Here is a 24,942-nt window from a genome sequence, read left to right on the forward strand (position 1 = left end):
ATTTAGAGGCATAAAGACCCTCAAAGGTCTTCTAGTTCAATTCCCTCATTGTACCCATGAGAAAACTGAAGCTCTGAAAGGGGAAGTGATTTGGATAAATGTTTTAAACCAGAAAGTGGCAGAAGCAGAAAGAAAAATCTGGTTTTCCAAGTCCTAATCCAGAGTTATGCCTCACAAACTTTCATGTGCACACAAATCGCTTGGGGATCTTGTTTAACTTGAGATATGCCATGGGGGTATGAGATTCTTCATTTATAACAAGCTCTCAATTGATGCCAGTGCTGCTGGTCCTTGGACCACACCTTGAATAGCAAGGCTGTTGGGCATAATTAGTGGGAGAAGCCAAGAAATCCTCTTTCTCTTGAAGCGTAAGCATCACAATCAATGTTCTGTCATTTGTGTCTTTTACCCCATGATTATTTTTCATTGGCCATCTCCTTATATTCCCCATTCCTTTTGAACACTTTGCCACTTGCCTTGGTATTAGCACCAGGAGATGATGAAATAAACATGTACAAGAGAAAAGATAAGAAGAGATGTGATGGCACGGCTAAGTTCATTTTGCTTCTCCTTAGTGGCTTTCTGCAAAAGGTTTGCTGAAGGTAGAGGTAGAAATTGGCTCCAAAACAAGTTTGGGGGTTATTTCTGGATTTCCTGTCCCCTGTATTCATGGAAAATCCAGAGCATGCAGTATGAATATATAATAGTGTGCCCAGTTTTCTTGTGTGGTTTGTGGAAACTGGTAACATTGCTTTACAGCCGTACCACATATATTTAAAGGCTATAGCTATGCAATGGGGTTTCTGTCCAAACGATTCAGAAAATTGCTTCAATCCTTTACTTTGTCAGTAGAGCTTTGGCTGGTACTTACAGAAGACGTAGACAAAGAACAGAAACTTATGCCTTCTATTTATGCTAGTGATGACCTTCAACTTAAGCAAGATTATTTCCCTTCCCAAATTTAGAAAATATACGCTCACATTGAAGCTGGCTCTAAGTCTTTTCAGCTCTGTGACCCCTGTGAACTTAAACAGTTCACCTACCTCTCTGGAACTCAGTTCCCCCATTTTACAAATGAGGGATGGGACTACTTCTAAAGTTCTAATAGTCCAATTACTGTCTTCAGGTGTGGATAGTGGTCACTGACGAGCGAGACAATGATTAAGGCCATGAAAACATCTGCTTCAAGCTTGTCCTCCAGGTTCTCTTCCTAACTTCCTAGAAAAGAGACACACACACTAGAAAGATTTTCAGCCACAAGAATTGAAACAATGCCTTTTCTGTTTATACCTTAGTTACCCAGAAAAATAAATAAGCCAGAACACTTCTCTCAGACATCCAAAAAAACAAAAAAACGAAAGAGGAGTTCTGGTAACCTGAGGCTTCCCGGCTTCCCTCTGATGAGATTTTTCTGCTTGTGTCCTTTAAGCTTGTTGGTGACAGTCATGTTTTCTTAAGAGGTGTCAGGAACGATCTTGGTCCTACATGAAATGCCAGGAAATGTTTAGCAGTTCTTTCAAAGGAGATTCATATTCAAATGCCTTTGCCACCAGTTTGGAAAGACAGCAGAGAAGGAAATGTCAAGCTACTCCCTTACCTTGTAACTTAGACCTTGGGGAGTCCCCTTGGTGAAGCAGCTCTGTGACTGCCTAGTGCACACAAGCCCTCAATGTTTTAAGAACTGACTTGAATGCTTCTGGCCTCAGAAGAAATTAAAAAGCAATATTATATTATAAAATACGGATTAGCCCAAACGGAACGGCATCGTTTCTCTATAGGTCCTCACTTCCCTATAGGTCCTCACCCTGGAGTTAGACACTACCTGATTTATTTGTGCTTCTCTGGTGGTTTTTTGTTTTTGTTTTTTGTATCCGGCTTCTGTAATAAATCAGAAAGACATTCTAAGTCGCCACATTATTTCACTGGGATCTAATTTTACGGAGAGCAGGGTTTCTCAGCCTCGGCATTATTGACGTGTGGGGCTTGGTAATTCTTTGCTGTGGGGACTGTCCCGTGCATTGCAGGACGTTCAGCGGCATCCCTGGCCTCCACCCACTATATGCCAGTAGCACCTTCCTCCCGGTGTGACAACCAAAAATGTCTCCAGACACAGCCAAAGGTTCCCTGGGGGACAAATCCACGCCTCCTTGTTTCAGTCCATCTGGCCCCTATACAAGAAGCCCACCTTTCAATTAGAGGTTATCAAAGAAGATTTCTGTGCCTAACGTGGAATCTGCTGATGGTCTTCCTCCTCTGCTTGTTGATGTCCTCACCCATCAAGGAGCCTCTCCAAAGAACCAGGTTAGATGGACAAAAATCTTTCATCTTAGCTTGACACTTTCATCTGCCGCGTGGGCTCTCCCCTGCAAGTCCTTTGCAACAATGACAAATAAACCTTGACACAGAGCTGAGGTCTGGTCTGTTCAAGAAAACCATTGCATCTGATTTTGAGTTTTTGGTTCTGAGAGGCATTGGTGGCTCCTGTGTTTCAAACAGAGATAAGAGACAGGAAGGAAGGAAGGGAGGGAGGGAGGGAGGGAAAATAAAGAACCAAAGAGAGAGAGAAAAAACAAAACAAAACAGAGAGGGTGTCTGGTCTATCCTTCACATCTAAGGAAGAAGAAACCGAAGCCAGCTCAGGCAGACTTGGCCATAGGATGTTTTAAAATATTCACATAAGGAAATTTCACACTGCAGCCTGTCAGTACTGCCGATTCTAGTCATGAATTGTCCATTCCATTTGAGACTTCTGTTTACTGGAGTTATAAAAGGAGAGGCACTTCTAGATAAACATCTTATTCCAGAGCATGGTAGGAAGGAACCAGAGCTGAAACCACACATTATCAGTGTGGCAAAGCAAGCTGATAGCTCAGGAACCTGGGTTTTCGGCCTACGTCTTTTTCTAGTCGGCAGTGATCTTGGACAAATCATCTTTCTATGGCCTTGTTTCTTTCATCTGGAAAATTACAGAAAGTTGGACTATAAAATCTCTAAGTTCTCTTCTTCTAAGACAATACCCCAAAAATTTGGTTCTTAAAATTTGCTGAAGAGTACCTTGGAATTTGATTTCCAAGCAACTAATGCCGCCATCTTGTGGCCAAAAGAAAGCTTTCTTTTTGTTATAAAGATAAATTTCTCCTTCAGATAGGGCACAAATGATGATTTGCCTTCGCTCAGTACATTTTCTATCTATCTATCTATCTATCTATCTATCTATCTATCTACCTACCTATCTACCCATCCATCCACTATATTTTTTATTTTCTTTTAAAGCATAACATTCACAAGGGTGATAAATTTTGACAAACTGAGATCATGAAAGAGAACATTGCCAGATCCCAGAAGCTCCCTTGTGTCCCTTTTCAGTCACTACCCCCCACCCTACACACACGTACACACAGACATAATGAATTTCACAAATGTAATGTTGAGCAGAAGGAACCAGATGCACAAGTTACTACCTGCTCTCCTTCCAAGGGTTACCACTATCCTGATTACTAATAGCATAGATTCGTTTTGCTTGATTTTGTACTTTATATAAATTGAATTATGCACTATGTACTCTTTTGCATCTCGCTCCCTTTGCTTGACATTATGCTCGTGAAATTCATCCATGTTGTTGCGTGTAGCTGTAGATCATTCTCATTGCTGTATAGTAGTCCTCAAGAGCCTTTTAAAAAATTATTCTGTCATCAAATTAAACTTTTTTTTAGTAAAAATGTAATTATGGGCATGATAGAAAATTTTTTAAAGTTACTCATAACTCTCCACCTAAAGGCAACCATTATTAATATTTTGCTGTATTTCATTCCAGTATTGTTTCTATACATATTTTTCAACATATTTAATATAGCTGTATATAGGATCATATATATTTTTATTACATTAATACTATAATGTAAACACTTCACTATGCTGTTAAAAGTCTTCATGGATATCATTTTTAATAAATAGCATTCTCTTACTGTTAGACATTTGGGATGTTTTATTTGTTTATTTTGTTTTGCTTTGTTTTCTGTTCGTTTTATTTTTTACTATTAACAAACACAATGAACATCCTTGACCACAAAATGTTTTCTGTTCTTCAGGGGAGTTGCCTTGTAATGAAATATCAGAAATAGGACTATTTGGTCAAAGCTTTTAGCAACAGGAGACCATTCCAGTTTGTGCCTAGGATGCAGTGATAAGAGACTGGGGAAGGACCTGGCTCATACTGAGCACCGAGTAGTACCTAACCCAGATATTGTGCTACGTGCTTTGCTGACGTTCTCTCATTTAGTTCTCACAAGAACTCTAAGAGGTACCTGTAGTCTGTATTCTGGAGAGAGAAAATTCAAGGCTCAAAGAGGTAAAGTAACTTGTTCAAAGGCACACAACGAGTCAAGCGGCAGAAGCAAGATTTGGACTCATGTCTGTCTCCTACAAAGCTTGTGATCTTCAAACTCTACCACACTGACCCCCAGAGTGCAATTTCAATAATGCAATTGAAATGCATCCTCTTTTTCCAGTTATCTTCTCCACAGGCCTGTCACAATTCCTAATAACCTGCACATGTTCTCTGGACAGGGGAAAATTACACACATTTCAGCCTTCACACTGAACCGAGGTATCAGAGTGGCTATGGCCTTCTAGCTGGCCTAAGAGATAGAGATTAGGGACCAAGAGAGCGTGAGCAATGTTTCTCACCTATGTTCATACTTCTTAAATTTCCTCGAGAGGGAAATGGGAGTTTCCTTGTTTGTTTCCTCTCTATTAAAGTATCTGAGTGTTCTCTCTTCTTTGCCCCGCCCCCGTGACTTTTCTCTAACTTGAATATTGTCTTGTCGTAGCCAGCTGTTGCACTACTGAAGTTCTTCTGTCCCTCCGCTCTGCAAATGCTAAGGCCTCACTGCTGGATTTCTGGATGCTCTTCTTGTTCATTCTTAGCTACTTTCTAGTTTCCCTATTCCTCCCTCCTCTTCACCTCCTGCCAAGTCCATCTTCTTTATTTCTCCCCATCTCTTCTTATTCTCTGCTGCTGCTGCTACTACTACTACCACCACCACCAGTAGAATCTTAGTTGACCTCCGAGGTTACTTGCAGCCACTCTGGGAAACAGAGAGGAGAGTCCTGAGAGAATGAAAAGGGAAAGAAAACAAAGATTTGTGCTTGGGGCCACGAGCAGCCAAAGCTTCAACCCGAATGTCTGCCATGAAGACAAGTGTCAGCCTTCTTCACTCTCATTTAGGGCCGAGGTCTGAGGGAGATGTCAATATGTCCTGCCTTGTTCTGAATTGCCCAAAAAGCAAGGCCTTCTAAGAATGCTGTACTTCCTGCTCCTTCAAACTGACACCAAAATAAAACTCCCTGCAATGCCCTCATCCTAATGCTAAAGTCTACACGAAGTTTGGGGGACTGACGGACACAAGGCTGATGGATGTCAAAATCTTATTGGTTTCGGGGCTTCCCTGGTGGCGCAGTGGTTGAGAGTCCGCCTGCCGATTCAGGGGACACGGGTTCGTGCCCCGGTCCGGGAGGATCCCACATGCCGCAGAGCGGCTGGGCCCGTGAGCCATGGCCACTGAGCCTGTGCGTCCGGCGCCTGTGCTCCGCAACGGGAGAGGCCACAACAGTGAGAGGCCCGCGTATCGAAAAAAAAAAAATCTGATTGGTTTCAAATCTGGTACAGGAGCAATTGGATATCCATATGCAGAAGTAAATGAACTTCAACCCTTATCTCACACCATAAACGAACATTAACTCAAAATGGATCATAGACCTAAATGTAGGAGCTAAAATTATAAAAGTCTTAGAAGAAAACATAGGAATAAATCTTCATTACCTTGAGTTAGGCAATGGTTTTGTAGATATGATAAAAGCATAAGTGACAAAAGAAAATGAAAAATTGGACTTAATCAAAATGTAAAACTTTTATATGCCAACAAATTAGATAACCTAGATAAAATGGACAAATTCTTAGAATCAAATTACCAAACTGACTCAAGAATAAATGGAAAATCTGTACAGACCTTTAACAATTAGAAAGATTGAATCAGTAATTTTTAAAAAAATGTCTCAACAAAGAAAAGGACGAGATGGCTTCACTGGTGAATTCTACCAAACAGTTAAAATAGAATGAACACCAATCCTTCTCAAACTCTTCCAAAAAACAGAGGAAGTGGGAACACTTCTAAATTCATTCTTTGAGGACAGTTTTCCCCTGATGATATCCAAGCCAGGCAAAGGCATCACAAGAGAACTACAGACAAATACGCCGTATGAATACACATTCAAGCATTCTCAACAATATACTTGCAAACCAAATCTATCAGCATATTAAAAGGACCAGAATAATTGAGATTTATCCCAGGAATGCAAGGGTGCTTTACATAAGAAAATTAATCAATGTAATACATCGCATTAACAGAAGAGAGAAATAAAATCACATGATTTTTTTTTACATCTTTATTGGAGTATAATTGCTTTACAATGGTGTGTTAGTTTCTGCTGTATAACAAAGTGAACCAGTTATACATAAACATATGTTCCCATATCTCTTCCCTCTTGCGTCTCCCTCCCTCCCACCCTCCCTATCCCACCCCTCTAGGTGGTCACAAAGCACTGAGCTCATCTCCCTGTGCTATGCAGCTGCTTCCCACTAGCTATCTACCTTACGTTTGGTAGTGTATATATGTCCATGCCTCTCTCTCGCTTTGTCACAGCTTACCCTTCCCCCACCCTATATCCTCAAGTCCGTTCTCTAGTAGGTCTGTGTCTTTATTCCTGCCTTACCCCTAGGTTCTTCATGACATTTTTTTTCTTAAATTCCATATATATGTGTTAGCATACGGTATTTGTCTTTCTCTTTCTGACTTACTTCACTCTGTATGACAGACTCTAGGTCTATCCACCTCATTACGAATACCTCAATTTCGATTCTTTTTATGGCTGAGTAATATTCCATTGTATATATGTGCCATATCTTCTTTATCCATTCATCCAATGATGGACACTTAGGTTGCTTCCATCTCCAGGCTATTGTAAATAGAGCTGCAATGAACATGGTGGTACATGACTCTTTTTGAATTGTGGTTTTCTCAGGGTATATGCCCAGTAGTGGGATTGCTGGGTCATATGGTAGTTCTATTTGTAGTTTTTTAAGGAACCTCCATACTGTTCTCCATAGTGGCTGTACCAATTCACATTCCCACTAGCAGTGCAAGAGTGTTCCCTTTTCTCCACACCCTCCCCAGCATTTATTGTTTCTAGGTTTTTTGATGATGGCCATTCTGACTGGTATGAGATGATATCTCATTGTAGTTTTGATTTGCATTTCTCTAATGATTAATGATGTTGAGCATTCTTTCATGTGTTTGTTGGCAGTCTGTATATCTTCTTTGGAGAAATGTCTATTTAGGTCTTCTGCCCATTTTTGGATTGGGTTGTTTGTTTTTTTGTTATTGAGCTGCATGAGCTGCTTGTAAATTTTGGAGATGAATCCTTTGTCAGTTGCTTCATTTGCAAATATTTTCTCCCATTCTGAGGGTTGTCTTTTCATCTTGTTTATGGTTTCCCTTGCTGTGCAAAAGCTTTGAAGTTTCATTAGGTCCCATTTGTTTATTTTTGTTTTTATTTCCATTTCTCTAGGAGGTGGGTCAAAAAGGATCTTGCTGTGATTTATGTCATAGAGTGTTCTGCCTATGTTAATCCCCTCTCCTTTTGGGAGGTCTGAGGTCTTCTGCCAGTGTTCAGTAGGTGTTCTGTAGGAGTAGTTCCACATGTAGATGTATTTCTGGTGTATCTGTGGGGAGGAAGGTGATCTCCGCGTCTTACTCTTCCACCATCTTCCCCTCGTCCACATGATTTTAATTAAGGCAGAAAAAGTAATTGATGGAATCCAACCACCTTCTCTTGATAAAAATTTTCAACAAAATAAGAATAGAAGGGAACTTCCTTAGCATGATAATGACCATTTATGAAAAACCCACAGTAAGGACCATACTCAATGATGAAAGACTGAAAATATTTCCCTATGTTCAGAAACAATACAAGGATAACTGCTTTCACTACTGCTATTTAAAATGTTGAATATACTAGGTGTTTTAGTTGGATCAATTAGGCAATAAAAGGCATCCGAATTGGAAAGAAAAAAGTAAAAGTATCTCTATTGCGGATGACATTAATATATATTATGTTTTATATATCTATAACATTCAAAAGAATACACACATACACACACACAACCTACTAGAGGCAATAAACACATTCACCAAAGATACAGGGTACAAAAACAGCAAAAAAAAATTAGTTGAATTTCTACACACCAGCAATGAAAAATCTAAAAAGGAAGCTAGGAAAAACAATTCTATTTACAATAACATCCAAAAGAGGGAAGAGATATGGGAACATATGTATATGTATAACTGATTCACTTTGTTGTAAGGCAGAGGCTTACAACAAAGGGTGATAATGAAAATGTTTTGGAACTAGATAAAGGTGGTGGTTGCACATTTTAAATGCACTAAATGTCATTGAATTATGTTCACTTTAAAATGGTTACATTTTATGTTATGTGACTTTCGTCTCAATAAAAAAATTTAAACTTTTGTGTTTCAAAAGATACCATTAAGTAAGTGAAAAGACAACCCACAATATGGGAAAAAATATTTTCAAACCAGGCAAACATCCAGAGTAATCAACTTTTACAACACAACAATTAAAAGACAGGTAATACAATTAAAAACACAACGGCCAAAGGATTTGAAAAGATATTTCTCCAAAGAAGATATAAAAATGGCCAAGAAGCACATGAAAAGATGTTTCCCAGTAACATCACTAGCTAGTTGAGAAATACAAAACTACACTGAGATACCAATTTATACCACTAGGATGGCTAGAATTTAAAAAAACCATGGAAAATACCTAATGTTGGCAAGGATGAGGAGAAATTTGAACACTCATACGTTGCTTGTAGAAATTAAAAATGGTGCAGCCCCTTTGAAAAACAGTTTGGTAGTTCCTCAAAAAGCTAAACATAAAGTTATCACATGACCCAGCAATCCCACTCCTAGGTATATACCCAAGATAAATGTAAATACATGTTCACCAAAACAATGTGTACATGAATGTTTCTAGCGGCGTTATTCATAGTAGCCAAAAAGTGGAAACCACCCAAATGTCTATCAACTGATGAATAGATTTACAAATTGTGGTATATCCATAAATAGAATATTATTCACCTTTTAAGAGAGAGTTAAAGTCTGTAAAACCTTTCCTGATTCTTCCCCACTCTGACTCCAGGGTTCATTGAGCATTCCCTTCTCCATGCTCCCTTAGTATTCCATACATGTATCTATAATGCTTTGTCATACTTCTTTAGAAGTGAAACCATCTACCACCACACAGTTTATTGTCTACATCACTTGCCTTTACTATTCTACTGTCTTTATCAGCATAACTTTACTATTCCAGGAAATTGTTGCCTGGAAAGGTGAAAGTTGCAAATAAAACTTTATTGTACATGCCAGGAACTTACTGAGAAAATCATCAACTCCTCAACAGAAATCATCAACCAACAGTTTACACCCCAAAACTCTCTTAACCCGTCTCCTCAAAATCTTCAACTGCTAGGTCCACCAACCTTAAACTATTGCATTGTGATCCTTACCTAATCATAACCAAGTCCCCTTCCCATTGAAAGACGCACATTAAACAAGACTTCATAATCTCATAAATATCCTGACTTCACCCTCACCATTTATAGATGCTATAAGTCTCTGCTGAGCTAGTGCTCCCCCTTACATGGAGAGAATAAACTCAGCTTTGTCTCATCAATGGGTTGTTTTGTTGATATTTTGAAGGAATCAGAATTCCACACTTGTTTACATATTTCTCTCTCTCTACTAGACTTTGAATTCCTTGAGACCATAGACTATGTTTGCTTCTCTTTTGATGCTCCACATCTAGTATACTTCCTGGAATATTGTAAGGATTTAAGCAAGAGTTGTAATGAATGAATGAAAGGTAAGCAAAACTGTAGACTGCTAAAACACTTGGGAAGCTATTGAAATAACACAGGGTAAAAAGATCAAGGCTTAAATGAAGGCAGTCCAAACAGAGAATAGGGTTGAAATACCTTTAGAAGGTAGAATTAATGAAACTACATAACATATTTTATGTAGTAGGTAAAGGAGAGGACAGAATTAAAAACTGACTTTGAGGTTTCTGTCTTGGATGACTGGGTAGATGCCACCAATAATTCTTTTGATGTTGCTAATGAATTTAGGAGGAAGAAAAATTGTTGGGGCAAAATAATAAAGTCTACTTGGACATTCAATTCAAACTCTATAGTGTTTTTATACTTCTATATTGCCATTCCGACTAAAGGGCACTGAACTTGGAGTCTAGAAGCCTGGGTTCTGGTTCTGGTTTGACTAATTGTAGCCACTTCACCATTATGTCCTTGCTTTGCTCTCTTCTTTAAAATGAAACTAACTGATCTTCATGTATCATTCCCACTATAATAGTCTTGGATAGAATGATGATTTACACCATGTCTCTTGTATGATCTGAAGTAAAGATATACAAGAGAACAGCAGAGGGCATCATTATATAAAATGTACACAGAACAAAAAAAGCAGTCTGAAGACTTGCTCAGCGTTTTCAGGTGGTAATGGATCTTTGTAAACGACCTTATATTTGTATAATATTTTACAAAACTAACAAAATAAGTTCACATATGGGTTTTTAAATATGTGATTTGTCCTCACCATAATCATGTGATCTGCACTGGAAATAGATTATCCTATTTTATGGATGAGGAAACAAGCTTTGAGAGGCTAGTAAGTTTTCCTGGCCCATAAAGCTAGTAAAAAGCAAAGAGGGAACTAAAGTCAGATCTTTCAACTCTTCTGTTTCAATTCACTGTCTTGATAGTTGACCCAAAGACCATAAAGAGGGTTGGAATGGTTTAGTTAAAACTAAAGATGTGGGCTTCCCTGGTGGTGCAGTGGTTGAGAGTCCGCCTGCCGATGCCCCGGTCTGGGGGGATCCCACATGCTGCGGAGCGGCTGGGCCCGTGAGCCATGGCCACTGAGCCTGCGCGTCCGGAGCCTGTGCTCCGCAGCGGGAGAGGCCACAGCAGTGAGAGGCCCACGTACCGCAAAAAAAAAAACCCAAAAAACTAAACATGTTAATCCTCTTTTCTGTGTGGTGAATGATTTATATACTGCACATAGGTGTACTAAAAATATGGCTTCTTTATTACTGTAACTGGTCTAATCTTGTTCAGGAGCTCCCACCCCGGTGGAATATAGGTGGTATAGAAGAAAGTTTACGTAGCCTCTTAGAAACTGGAAGATGGATAGCCAATTCTCAGTGCCATCCCTCTCTGCTTGCCTCTGCTGGTGTTTGCTGCAGGATGGCTGGTCTGGTCTGGTTTCTGGCCTGGTATGTATGGCATGCAAGTGGTTCCATTTACCTTTTTGACATGAAATAGCATCCACTGCTACTGCCTTATTACACCATTGCCTCTAGACATTAAGGTCCCTTCCTTCAGTAGCCTTGTCCAACTTCCAGGCCTCTGTTGGTCCAGTGGTCCTATCAGTATCTCCATGATCCTTCACTGAGGCACATGATAGGTGGGTCAGTTTGGGTCTTTCAAGGAGCAGATGTCAAGGTGGGTTTAGATGTATAAGATATTTACTGGTGGAAATGCCTATGAGGGCTAAAAAGGAGGGAGCAGGAGTAATCAGGGAGAGTCTTGAGACCTTAATGCAGGTTTTACCTTTGTAGAAAGAGAGAGGGAAAGGAGGCTTGGGTAGAAAGACTCTCAGACTGTAGCACCATTCTGAGAAAGTTTCAGCCAGGTCAATGGAGAATCTCGAAGCCAAAGTTACACAATAGAGGAGCCCTGCCTCCCTCAGGACCGGGCCAGCTCTAGGATACCTGTCATACTCAATCACTGGCTAGAAGCAGCCTGGGAGAAGCATGGATTTGGTGCCAATGCAATGTTGTATCCAGAGGGATGTAAGCTGGGGCTGCCAATTATACTTCCTACAAGAGGTTCTCTTGAAGAAAATTTGAGAAGAGCATTGACATAGCTGCCACTGTAGGGGAAACGAACAACACATGCATAGACAACTAAATGTGGAATATAATATCAAGTAGTAATAGGCGCCAGACAGAAAATAAAAATCAGAGTAAGGCCATAACAGGTGACTTTTGCCGGGAAGGAGAAGAGGAACTCCTATTTTAGATGACTGAGGGTCACATGAGTGGATGACCAGTTGGGAGGGGAGTTAGGGAGACCAGTTAGGAGGCTATTACAATAGAGCTGGCAAGAAGAGGTGGCTTGACTAGGATGGAAGCGGCGGAAGTGAAAAGAGGCAGTTAGATTTGTGATATGTATTAAAGATAAAGCTGTCAGAACTTGCTGATGGATCTCATGAGAAGTAAGAGGTAAACAGAGGAGCCCATGATGATTCCTAGGCTTGGGGATTAAAAACACTCATTGAGATCAATAAGAAAGAAGGTAGGGTGTTTGGGGTGTTAAGGCTGGAATCAAAGGTCTGTGCAATATCACCATGAATATTCTAAAAACGATTGAATTGTACACTTTAAATGGGTGAATTGTATGGTAGATGAATTATATCTCATTAAAGCTATTACCAAAAAAAAAAAGAAAAGAAAAGAAGAAGTCTGCGTTAGACCTGTAAGATGTCTCTTAGCCATCCAGAGAACACTTAGATACATGAATCTAAAGTTCAAGGGAAAGAGGTTAGAGCTGGAGATACAAATTTAGGAGTCATCAGCATGTTGATGGCATTCGTTCTGTTATCTATTGCCATGTTTAAAGACATCCCAAAATTTAGTAGCTTAAAGCAATGATGAATTATTATTTCTCATGATTCTGTGGGTTTCTCATGACTCACACGGCTGCAATTATCTGGGAGCTCAGCTGCAGCTGGGGCCTTGCTGCTGTCATCTGGGGCATCCTTAGTTCTCCTCCATGTGGCCTTTCTCTCCCCCAGTGGTACCTCATCGTTTACTCAAGGAGCATAAGCTTCATACATGGGAGCTGGCAGAAGCTTCTAGTTCTCTTATAGGCCCAGAATTGTCACATTCTAATTTCACCCTTTGTATGGGTCGGATCAAGTTACAAGGCCAGCCCAGATTCCAGGAGGAGGAGAGATCGATTTCACTTTCTCATAGGAGGAAAAATGTGCACATACAATAATGGAAGGAATTATGGGCTATCTTTGTAGATAATGCACCACAGTATTTACAGTCATGAGACTGAAATAGATCACTAAGACAGTGGGTACAGATAGATACCAAGGTATGAGGATTGGAGTCTAGGACACTCTATTGATGAAGAGGAACCTGCAATAAAGACTGAGAAACAGTATTATGTGAGGTATAGGAAAACCCGGAGATAGACCTAGGTTCAAATCCTGGTGTTACCTTGGATACCCACTAGATCCTAGGTAAGTTTCTTAACCTTCCTAAGCCTTAATATCTTCATCCATGGTGGCATGGACATATATACACTACCAAACGTAAAATAGATAGCTAGTGGGAAGCAGCCGCAGAGCACAAGGAGATCAGCTCGGTGCTTTGTGACCACCTAGAGGGGTGGGATAGGGAGGGTGGGAGGGAGGGAGATGCAAGAAGGAAGAGATATGGGGACATATGTATATGTATAACTGATTCACTTTGTTAGAAAGCAGAAACTAACACACCATTGTAACGCAATTATACTACAGGAGGGAGGGAGACACAAGAGGGAGGAGATATGGGGATATATGTATATGTACAGCTGATTCACTTTGTTATACAGCTGAAACTAACACACCATTGTAAAGCAATTATACTCCAATAAAGATGTTAAAAAAATAAAAATAAAATGAGGATAATAATAGCATCTACTTTTCTATTCGTTTTCTTTATCACAAGGCAGAGAAAGAATGAATTAATAAATAAATGAAAAAATAAAATTGTCCTTTGGATCAAGCACAAGGAAGCCATTGGTGACTTTGGAAAGTGGAATACTGGGAGCACAGGAGAAAGTGACTGAGGGATGTTGTATCTGTAAAGAAAAGAAAAGGCCAGGGCTAGAGCAGAGCAAAATGTCAATTGTGAAGTTTTTAAAAAATATAGTAGGGGCTGCCCTGGTGGCGCAGTGGTTGAGAGTCCGCCTGCCGATGCAGGGGACGCGGGTTCGTGCCCCGGTCCGGGAGGATCCCACATGCCGCGGAGCGGCTGGGCCCTTGAGCCATGGCCGCTGAGCGTGCGCGTCCGGAGCCTGTGCTCCGCAACGGGAGAGGCCACAACAGTGAGAGGCCCGCGTACCGCAAAAAAAAAAAAAGTAGAAAAAAAGGAAATCTTGTCATTTGTGATGACTCAAGGTCCATTATGCTAAGTGAAATAAGTCAGAGAAAGACAAATACTATATGATCTCACTATGTGGAATCTAAAAAAAACCAACCAAACAAACAAAAAAAACACAAGTTGAGCTCATGGATACAGAGAACAGATTGGTGGTTGCCAGAGTCAGGGGTGGGTCAAATGGGTGAAAGGAATCAAAAGGTACAAACTTCCAGTTGTAAGTCCTGGGGGTGTAACGTACAGCATGGTGACTATAGTTAAATAATAGTCATATTATTTGAAAGTTACTAAGAGAGTAGATCTTAAAAGTTCTCATTACAAGAAAAAAAATTCTGTGTGTATTGTGATGGGTGTCAACTAGACTTATTGTGGTGATCATTTCACAATATATACAAATATCAAATCATTATGTTGTACACCTGAAACTAATATAATGTTATTTGACAACTGTATCTCAATTTTTAAAAGATAGTAGATATTTGAATATGTTTAAAATGCTGATGAGAAGGAACTGGTAGAGAGGGAGTGGCTGAAAATACAAGAGAGGGAAGGAATAACAGATAGGGCATTGTCTTCAGAGTGTAGAAAGGGCGGAATCCATGCAGAGGTGGGATGATTAATTTTGGGCAGGAGGCAGGACTCCTCTTCTGCAAAATCAGAATGGAAAGAGATAAAGGAGGAGTGTAGATATGGATAAACTTGTAGGCAGTATCTGCTTTCTTAGTGACTCAGAAAACAGAAAACAGGTCCGTGATGAAGAGAGGCTGGCAGTGAGGCAGAGACTAATAAAGGCTGAAAGTGTATGGAGAATGAAAGACTGCTGAGAAGGAGGGACAGATCCAAGAGTGGTTCCATGTTGGGGATTCAGGTAACTTGAAGATCATGCGGCACCAATGGGCCTGCTGGTGTGGTTGTCTACAGAGCTCTGCAGTCCTCGGGAAGGAGCAGAGATGGCGGATCCAGGTTTGGGATTTATAGGACAGACACTGCTAATTTCAATGCTGCCTTTTAGAAAGACTAGGAATGAAAAGTCAGTTAGGAGGTATGTGCTGGGCTTAAATTCTTCTTCTTAGTAATAACCAGTGACCTAGAAATGCCCAGGAACTGAGGAAGAGGAGACTGAAAATTTCTGAGCACCTACCATTTACCAGGGCCACAGGATACACAGGGGCATTTTTTCACTTAAACCTCACAACAACCATGAAAGGTACAGAGAATTATCCTTGTTTTACAGATGAAAGTGAAGGCTCAGGGAGGCGAAGGAACTTGCCTGAGCCTGGGATTCTTGTTGTTCCCTTGGGAATGTGAAGGCAGACGGAATATTGATGGGGCAAAGTGCGCATTGGGGGTGATTAGCTTTATGACATTATTTTGAGTCTCCACACATACCGCGTGTTTGGTGTTCCTCTGGGAAATAACCGAGAGGACGCCAATCAGCAGCCTCTCTCTGCCTGGATGAGGGGAATATGCTCATTTATAATTCTGTCTTTTAAGATACCAGTATTGCTGCTTAGAGACGCCATCTAGCCTTACTCTCTTTCTCATTATATTTTCACACAGGACACTGTCTCTTCGTTTTGCCAGCACTAGCCCAGACCTTGTCTTTTTAAACCTCATTCAAAGGCTCCTCCGGTCCCCTTTATGGAATGGTCTCTCCTAAATTTTCCTGTAACTAGGGTCAGAATGTCAGTTCTAATTGTTATATCTTTGCATCTGATTAATGACATCACTGTTTCCTTTCCTTGCCAACTTCCTGACTTAATTACAGAGGGAGCCTCTCACATTTTAGAAATAGAGAAACCAAGACACAGTGTGAGCCCAAACCAGGTCTGTGGGATGTTTGCTAGTACCAGGTCTCTGTTGTGCATGATCAAGCAACTGAAAAATCCTGAGTTAACTTCCTGCTGGAGAATCCCTTGGTCTCTAGTGCAGGGTTGAGAGTCAAAATAGGTTACCACTTGTATTAGTCTTCAGTAACCAATTAGCATGAATAATGGCTTAGCCCTGGAGCCCCTTGCTGAGCTAGGCTTTAACCCTTTAGTTGCTGGATCACGGGGAGTACAGTGCAGGGCAGGAGGGGATGGGCCAGCCAGGGAGGTGAGTGGAGGTTCTAGAGCAGTAGCTACTTACCAAACAATATGAAAGGATTTCAAGGCTTTCACACCTGGAAGAGTCTCATGAAGACCTGCCTCAGTGGTTATAAATGTTATCTAGGTGTGTTTATGGTCAGAAGGCAAGCAGGTTGATACTTTTCTCCTAAAAACGACATGAACAGTTTTTAGACTGTTCATTGTTCCATTATGTCCATTCTCCCTTTCTTCCAAAGGTAAAGGATTATTAGTTGGGCATGTGGCCACTAAGCTTAAGAGTACATTCCCCAGGCTTACCTGCTGCTAGTCGTGGTCATGTGATTAAGCTACTGCTGATGGGATGCAGCTAGAAGAGATATAAAGAACCTTCTGTTCAAACTCTTAAAGGAAGAGGGCATCTCCTCCTTCTTCTACTTGGTTCTTGGACGTCGTGGAGAGCCATTTTGAGCCAGGTGGACAAGGGAAATACCCTAGGATTGGTGAGCCACAGGATGGTAGGAGTCTAGATACCTGGAAACCTCACGCAGCAGAACTGCCATGCAGACGTGCAGCCTGCACTGCCTACCTCCAGACTGTAATGTGAGAAATACACTTTTATTTGTTTAAGCCATTGTCAACTTGGGTTTCTGTTACACACAGCCAAAACAATATCCCAAATAGGAGGGTTTTATGGGTTTCTCTCTTTGCTATTCCTTTTTAAAAGTTTATTTATTTATTTATTTGGCTGCGTTGGGTCTTCGTTGCTGTGCGCGGGCTTTCTCTAGTTGTGGCGAGTGGCGGCTACTCTTCGTTGCAGTGCATGGGCTTCTCGTTGCGGTGGCTTCTCTTGTTGCGGAGCCTGGGCTCTAGGCATGCGGGCTTCAGTAGTTGTGGCACGTGGGCTCAGTAGTTGTGGCTAGTGGGCTCTAGAGCGCAGGCTCAGTAGTTGTGGCACATGGGCTTAGCTGCTCTGCGACATATGGGATCTTCCCGGACCAGGGCTCGAACCCAGGTCCCCTGCATTGGCAGGGGGATTCTTAACCACTGCGCCACCAGGGAAGTCCTCTTTGCTATTCTTTTGATTCACCTGAACCACATATATGTATATGCATTCCTTTCTAACTACCGAGTTGAGAAGTGATGCTAGAAAGGCACAGGTGCTGAGATCTAATACTGATTTAAGGTCCATTGTACCCTCCTGTTGGGTGATGATAAGGCCAATTCCTTTTCCACTCAATGTCATTTCTGAGGTGTACATTAGGTACCCTTAGAGGTTGTGTTGATCATTTAGATGACCCCACATACCTCTTTTAGATTAGGAAACTGATACTAATGTACCACCCTGGAAGTGGAATGGAACAGACTTTGACCTTAATTTCTATAGTCTATAGTTCAAGCATGGACAGATTCATATTCCCCTCGAGACTTAATATTCCCATGAGAAGAAGGTGATATGACAGAACACATGAAGTGGTGGGAGAAGAAAGGGCGACCTGTTCAGCCAGCCAGGTCGAGTTGGCCCTTGGGGATCACTGGGTGAGAGGTGACACAATTGGAATGGAATGTCTGTTTGACTAAATTGGCCAATGGGATTAGTGATTCCCTACATTAAACAGCAACCTGATACCTGTTAGATGTAATATTTACTTTGCTGCAGAGAAGCTGCTTGCTCCTTAAAATATTCTATCTTAAGTCACAATTAGCAGAACAACAACAACAAAAATGAGATGGTGAAATACCATAGAGCAAGATTTGTGCTCTCTCTTTGTAGAATTTAAGCTGCAATTTCAGAGATGATTATCAAGAGTTTATTGTAAGGTTCCAGTCAGGAATTATGATTTTATCAGCTAAGTCTAGAGAATCATAGGGCAGGAACTTAGCCCCCAAATAGCCTCAACAAACATTTTCCAGTTCCCTTAACATTTACTAAGCATTTGTACACATGTGATCCCCTTTAACGCTCACAACAGCCCTGTGAGGTAAATACTATTATCCCCATCTCACGCATAATGCAACTGAGGTTTGGAGTGGTTAAACAAACCTCAAAATGATGTCCAGCTAGTACTGGGAGAGAGCCAAGACTTGGACCCAAGCCTATCTGCCTCTAAAGCACAAGCTGAAAGTTAAGTTCTGCACCTGAAGTTAATTTGTGAAGGACATGAGATGTGGCAGATCTCTACCTGCACAAGCTAGTCTACCTCTTGAGCCTTGAAGCTTGGAGTCAAGCAGTTCAGTGGAGACCTGTTTTCACGGAAATACACAATTTCTTATGATTCTTGAAATGTGAATGACAGTTTTCAAAGATGATATTTTAGTTCTAGTGGGGCTGCTGACGTGCTATGAAAAGTCCCCAAATCCAGCAACATGAGGAGACTGGGGAAAAGCCAAGTGTCTGAAAATCCCCAACTTAGATCATTAGCTAGCCTAGGAAGAAAAATGATTATATCTTCAGTTGTTTGGAGCTCACCATAGGGAGACAGATACCTGATTAATGGAAAATTTTATTACAGGAAACAGCTTCACTTCTAGGCACAAGGATCGCTTACATGTTTTCCAGAAAGTGGTCTTCTCCCTTAACAGTAATCTGCAGGGTCTTTAATGATCTATTCAGCACTGCTCTGTAATTCCCCATACTCTCATCTGAGAGCGAAGACAGGAAACCCAGTATTAACATGAACTCTAGACATCAGGAAAGGAAGGGAAACAAGCCTATTTGTTTTTTTGGTTTTGGTTTTGGTTCATTTGCTTTAAGGCAATAACTTCTGCCCATTCAAGTTGGAAGCAGGACCTGGGCCTAGGGAGCTTACACACTGTATGCTTCATTAGTGATTTGGGGACTTGGGGTCCAAGGCGAGGGGACTAGGTCTCTTTCCTCTGGGACCTGATGAGAAAGATCTGTTGTCTGGGTACTTAGCTCAGCCCAGTGATTTAACAACAAATAACAGGGAAGGAAAAGGTCCCGGAGGGAGGCAAGATAGACTTTTCAAGAGTCTGAGTTTATAAGACAAGCCTCTGGGGCAACAATCAACTCCTATGCATATTCACCAGCAAACCCACATGCCAAGCCAGCGTCTGTGAGGAATACACAGCCCTACAGGTCAGTACCACGGAATCATTAAACCAGGGAGGAAATTATAAACACCAGTGATCAAATTAAACAAAAATAACCTTATTCATTCATTAATCAAACATTTGAGCGCGAGTTCAGTTTTCTCTAACCATAATGTACATCAGAATTTCTTTTCCTAATCAGTCCCCTGCCATGCAATGACTGCCCATTATCAAATTCCCTAAACATGGTTGCTAGGTAGTTAGAATTCACTGAGTCTGGACTTGGCTATTTTACTGTATGTTTATTTGGTGTATCAACTAAGATGCTCTTGGTTGTAAATAACACAACAACTTTGCCTCTTTTCTGATCAGGTGGTTTGTTTTCTTATTGTTGAGATATATTTAGTGACACTTTTAATCTGCCAAATCAACCAACCCTGAAGCCTGCTCTGACTTAAACAGTAAGGTAGTGTATCGGTTTCCCATTGCTGCTGTAACTAATTACCACAAACTTAGAGGCTTAAAACAACACAAATTTAGTATCTTACAGTTCTGGAGATCAGAAGTCTGAAATGGGTCTCCTTTTTTTCAGCTTCTAGAGGCTCATGGTCCCACATCACTCTGACCTTTGTTTCCGTTGTTACATCTCCTTCTCTGGCTCTGACCTTGCTGCCTCCCTCTCATAAGGACCCTTGTGATTACATTGGGCTCACCCTGATAATCCAGGATAATCTTCCCATTTTAAGATCCTTAACTTAATCACATCTGCAAAGTACCTTTTGCCATGTAAGGGAACATATTCACAGATTTCAGGGATCGGAGCGTGGATATCTTTGATGGGCCATTATTCGGTCTACCACAGGTAGTTTACTAGATTACATAACTGGGAGTACAAAGTCAGAGCAGGCTTCAGACTTCGTTGATTCAGCAGTTTAAAAGTGTCATCAAGTACAACTCAATAATAAAAACCCAAATACCTGATTAAGGCAAAGGACTCGAATAGACATTTATCCAAAGAAGATATATAAATGGCCAATAAGCACATGAAAAAGTGCTCAACATCACGCGTCATTAGGGAAACGTAAATCAAAACCACAGTGAGATACCATTCCACATCCATTAGGATGACCATTGTTAAAAAGAAAAAACAGCAACAGTAACAAAACACAAAATGACCAGCATTGGCAAGGATGTGGAGAAACTGGAAATATTGTGCATTGCTGGTGGGAACGTAAAATGGTGCAGTTGCTGTGGAAAACAGTATAGCAACACCTCAAAAAATTAAACATAGAATGATCCAGTAATTCCACTTTTGGGTGTATACCCAAAAGAATTGAAAGCAAGGACTTAAACAGATATTTGTACACTTGTGTTCATAAGTACATTATTCACAATAGCCAGAAAGTGGAAACAACCCAACTGTCCATAGACAGATGAATGGATAAACAAAATGTGGTACCTACATACAATGGAATATTCTGCATTAAAAGAAAAAGGAAATTTTTACACATGCTACAACATGGATGAACCTTGAGGACATTATGCTAAGTGTTATGATTCCTCTTATATGATGTTCCTAGAGTAGTCAAATTCACAGAGACAGAGAGTAGAACGGTGGCTGCCAGGGGCTGGAGGGAGGGAAAACTGGGGAGTCAGTTTTTAATGGGTACAGATTTTCAGTTGAGGAAGATGTGAAAGTTGTGGAGATGGATGGTGGTGATGATTGTACAATACTGTGAATGTACTTAACGCCACTGAACTGTACACTTCAAAATGGTTAAGATGGTAAATTTTATGTTTTGAGTATTTTACCACAATTTTTTAAAAAGATGTCACCAAAGAGCCAGATTCTTTCCATCACTGTACTCTGTTACCCAGAGGTCAGCCACAATCTAAGGCTAGATTCTCCTCGCAGTCATGAGAAATTTGTCAACAGCAATCGGAGCCACATGTCCGTTTTTGTTCACAACTAAGAGAAGAGTCTATCTCTTAAAAGCAAGGATAAAAGCAAGTTTTCCAAAAGACTCCAATAAACCTTTACCTGAATTTTAGGCAGCTTGTGTGTCTGAACCATACCTGGCAAAAGGGATGGATTTATCCTCAGACCAATCAGACTTACCCCTTGAGCTGAGGTCCGTTTCCCAACTTGCCTGGCTGTAATTCAATGGAAAAGGGATAGAATGAGTCATGAGGAGTCAACCAAAATGATTACTCTTGCTGCTTTACAACTTTTGTAACAACCTCAATGCAAGTGCACAGACTTGGGTGCAAAACCTCTCGGCAAACTTCAAGCCATCTTTGCAACTCCTTCCCAGTTATCCCCTTCCAGTGCCAGCAACACTCCCCTGCATCTCAGTTCTAATGCTTTCCCATCCCTACAGCGACAGGAGAGGTCATGTCTATGGGGGACAGGGAAGTAGATGGGGAAGGCATCAGAAAAGAGGCCACATCTACATTTGTATCATTATCACCTGGGCAGTGCCTCAAGATTAGGGATTCCTGGATCCAACCCAAGAAGTGCTGAATCAGAACCTTAAATAAAAATTAAATTAAAATTGTTATCTCTCTTTCATGAATTTGCATTTTAAGGGTGCTCTAGGTAATTCAGATGCTGATCCATGGAATATACATTGAGAAGCACTGGTCCTATCTTTGGTAAGAACTGTCCTAGGTGCTACGGATACAGTAACAAAGACGATCTGGGTCATACTCTGGAGGTGTTCACAGTCTACTTGGGAGAACAGATACTTAAATAATTATGACAAGACCTGATAGGTGCTATAGTAGAGTCATGAATAGAATTCTCTGAGGCTGATACTGCCTAGGGGAGTCAGGAAAAGATTCACAGAATATTTGGCTATAGTGAGAGAGCATTACAGGATGTATGTACAGTGGGGAGAGAGGGAGAGGAAACAAAGGAACAATTTTAATAATTCAGGCTACCAGGAAGACTCAGTGAGTCCCAGATTTGGGTGATCGTGAGAAGACAGACATGCATTTGTGATTCCCTCATGGGATCTGAGTTCCCCACTTCTCAGAGCTTTCACATTTTATCGTATTGCTCTGAATGTGATTCTAGTGTTTAATGACACATACTTTTCACATACATATTTATGTACAAGGTTGTATAAACAAAACCTCGTATAATATACTTTGGGGTGGTTTAGTACATTTTCAAGTGTAGTTTTCACTATACGTAGTTAAACCTTATATTGCTGCCCTTAAACTGAATCCCACATCCCTATGCCTACTCTATCCTGGCACTTTAAACAACTATTCTAGAAGAGGAGTTGCAGTTATCCAGATGGAAAAGTAGGAAGAGTGATTCCTGACAGAGGGACCAAAGTGTCAGATCATGGAGCTACTAAAGAACATGACATATTCGGTAAACAGCCAATCAGAAGTTCGGCAGGGCTCTTCAGCGGGAAGTAGCAGATGTGATCAGGCAGCTCAGGTGGGGACAGGTTATTAAAGACAAAGCTAAGAATTTAGCCCTTAAATGGAACAAAACTGGAAACCACTGAAGGAGCTTAAATAAGTGAATGACAAGATCGGGTATATGCTCTAGAGAGATCATTTATTGACCAGGTGGTGATTACTCTAAAGCAGCAGAGACAGGGTCTCTCAGAGGTCCAGGGAGCTTCAGTCCAGTTCCATTTTACTGAGGCTCTTGGTATAATAAAGACAACAGATATGACAGAAGTCACCAAAAGTGTCTACTATTCTAAATGATTATGTTACATAAATTAACACTTTTAACACACACACACACACACACACACACACACACACACACAAACTGGATTGCAATTCTATTATCTCATTTGGAGATGTTGTAAATCTAAGTTGGAAACCTAGGCCACAACCTGGTTTTATTTCCAGACTCCACTACTTTTGAAAACTTTGAACAAGCAATTTCCTCTCTCTGACTTGGTTTTTTGACTATGGGAATACTAACTACTTTGTAAGGACTGGCTGAAAGAATATGTGTACAGGGTCTGGCATACTTGGGAGCTCAGCAAGTGTTTGTTAATATTTCTTCACAGTCTTTAAATATAATGAGCCTGTACCCATGTGCATTCATACAGGTGCTCCCATGTACATAAACACGTGCACTCAGATTCTGATATGCTGCCCTGGGGCCAAGGTTGGAAGGGGGATAGGTCCATCAGACCCTCCAGTGCCTCTCCCTGCTTCTAAGTTGAGCCCCCATCACTGAAGAGAGAGTATAGCCTCTATCTCAGGTACTTACTCAGTAGAGCCCCCTGCCTGCACATTCACCTCTGTGGCTGAGTTACGCCATCACCCTATTCCTTCTCCCAAGAGTGTTTATGGAGCAATCTTAGCTCTGATTGTAGAATTAAAGAATGCCCTTTTTCATGTTACAGGGATTTCAGGTACCTATTAGTCTTTACCAGAAATCCCTCAGAAGTAAGGGGGACTTTCTCACTTCTCCTGACGTTACACCTAGGAGGGCTCTTATCCTCAAGTGCTTTTGGGGTACTTGCCCTTTTCCCCTGCTCAAAGATCAGCACTCCCTTTGGGCTCAGTGTTTTTGTCTGGGGCATAGAGACCCGTAACTCACAGTAACAATTCCCTAGCTGAACAACAGCAATAGTTCACAGTGCTGCAACAGGCTTCCTGGGTTCCTGTTAACTTTTCAGAGTCAAGTCATTGAGTGCATAAGACTTGGCACTCAGAAGCTCCGCATCACAATCAGGGTGATTTCAGAACACAGCATCAGCTAAATGGGTCCCTGGGCCTGAGCCAACCTCCCAGGGCTCCAGCTCCAAGATTCACGTTTGAAGGATCTGTCACTTAGAAGTCCTTGGAGATGGTATATTTTAAGAGCTAGTAAAGCACTACTCTGAAAAGAAACTGGAAAATTATTCACCGCACTATGGCAAAAAAATCTCCATTTGTCATCATTACATGCTGATAACAGATAATACTTGATTGTGCCCTGATTATATCCAAGCCTCCTACCAGTGGACATGGCAGAAGATAGGGATGAAAATATAAATGGCTCCCAGCTCCCATTCACTTCTAATTGTCCATTCTCCCTTTAAAAAGATGCTGCCATCGTTCTTTATATCCTGTTCAAACATGAAATGATAGGATTTTGTTGGCTGAAAAAGATTGCATGAGGCCATTTCATCTATCCCCTTACCTTTAAATAAATCTAGAACTAAAATCACCCCACATAGCTGAGTATCTAATCATTTCTTGCTTCAGGGTTTAACAATTTGTACTACCAGTAGTGTTTGCAATATCTCTATCTTAAATCCCTCCAGCTGCAATTTAATCTTCTGTTCTTTAGTCTTCAGTCTTCCCATTGAGTATCTTCCAGTTGCTAACTGGTCATATTCCATCACTGTGGATTTTCTCCCCCATGGTGCTTGTTCATTTAAACATCCCTAACAAGCTCTATGCTCCAGCCCTTTAATTTACTCTG

At 41.0% G+C, this 24,942-nt stretch overlaps 1 protein-coding gene across 5 annotated transcripts in view; it reads right to left on the reverse strand.

Moving 5' to 3' along the window:
* Positions 1 to 24,942, reverse strand: part of DCX (doublecortin) — a 218,908-nt gene that overhangs the window by 140,199 nt on the left and 53,767 nt on the right. For 3 of the 5 annotated variants that reach the window (XM_079910825.1, XM_079910824.1, XM_079910822.1), the window contains exon 1: positions 21,607 to 22,124. The exons of the other annotated variants lie outside the window; for them this stretch is intronic. The gene's annotated coding sequence lies outside the window, so the exon portion shown is untranslated. Of the gene's footprint in view, positions 1 to 21,606; positions 22,125 to 24,942 lie in introns of those variants that run through there. 5 annotated transcript variants of the gene reach the window in all.

Source organism: Stenella coeruleoalba, assembly GCF_951394435.1.
Source record: "Stenella coeruleoalba genome assembly, chromosome: X".
Lineage (NCBI taxonomy): Eukaryota > Metazoa > Chordata > Mammalia > Artiodactyla > Delphinidae > Stenella > Stenella coeruleoalba.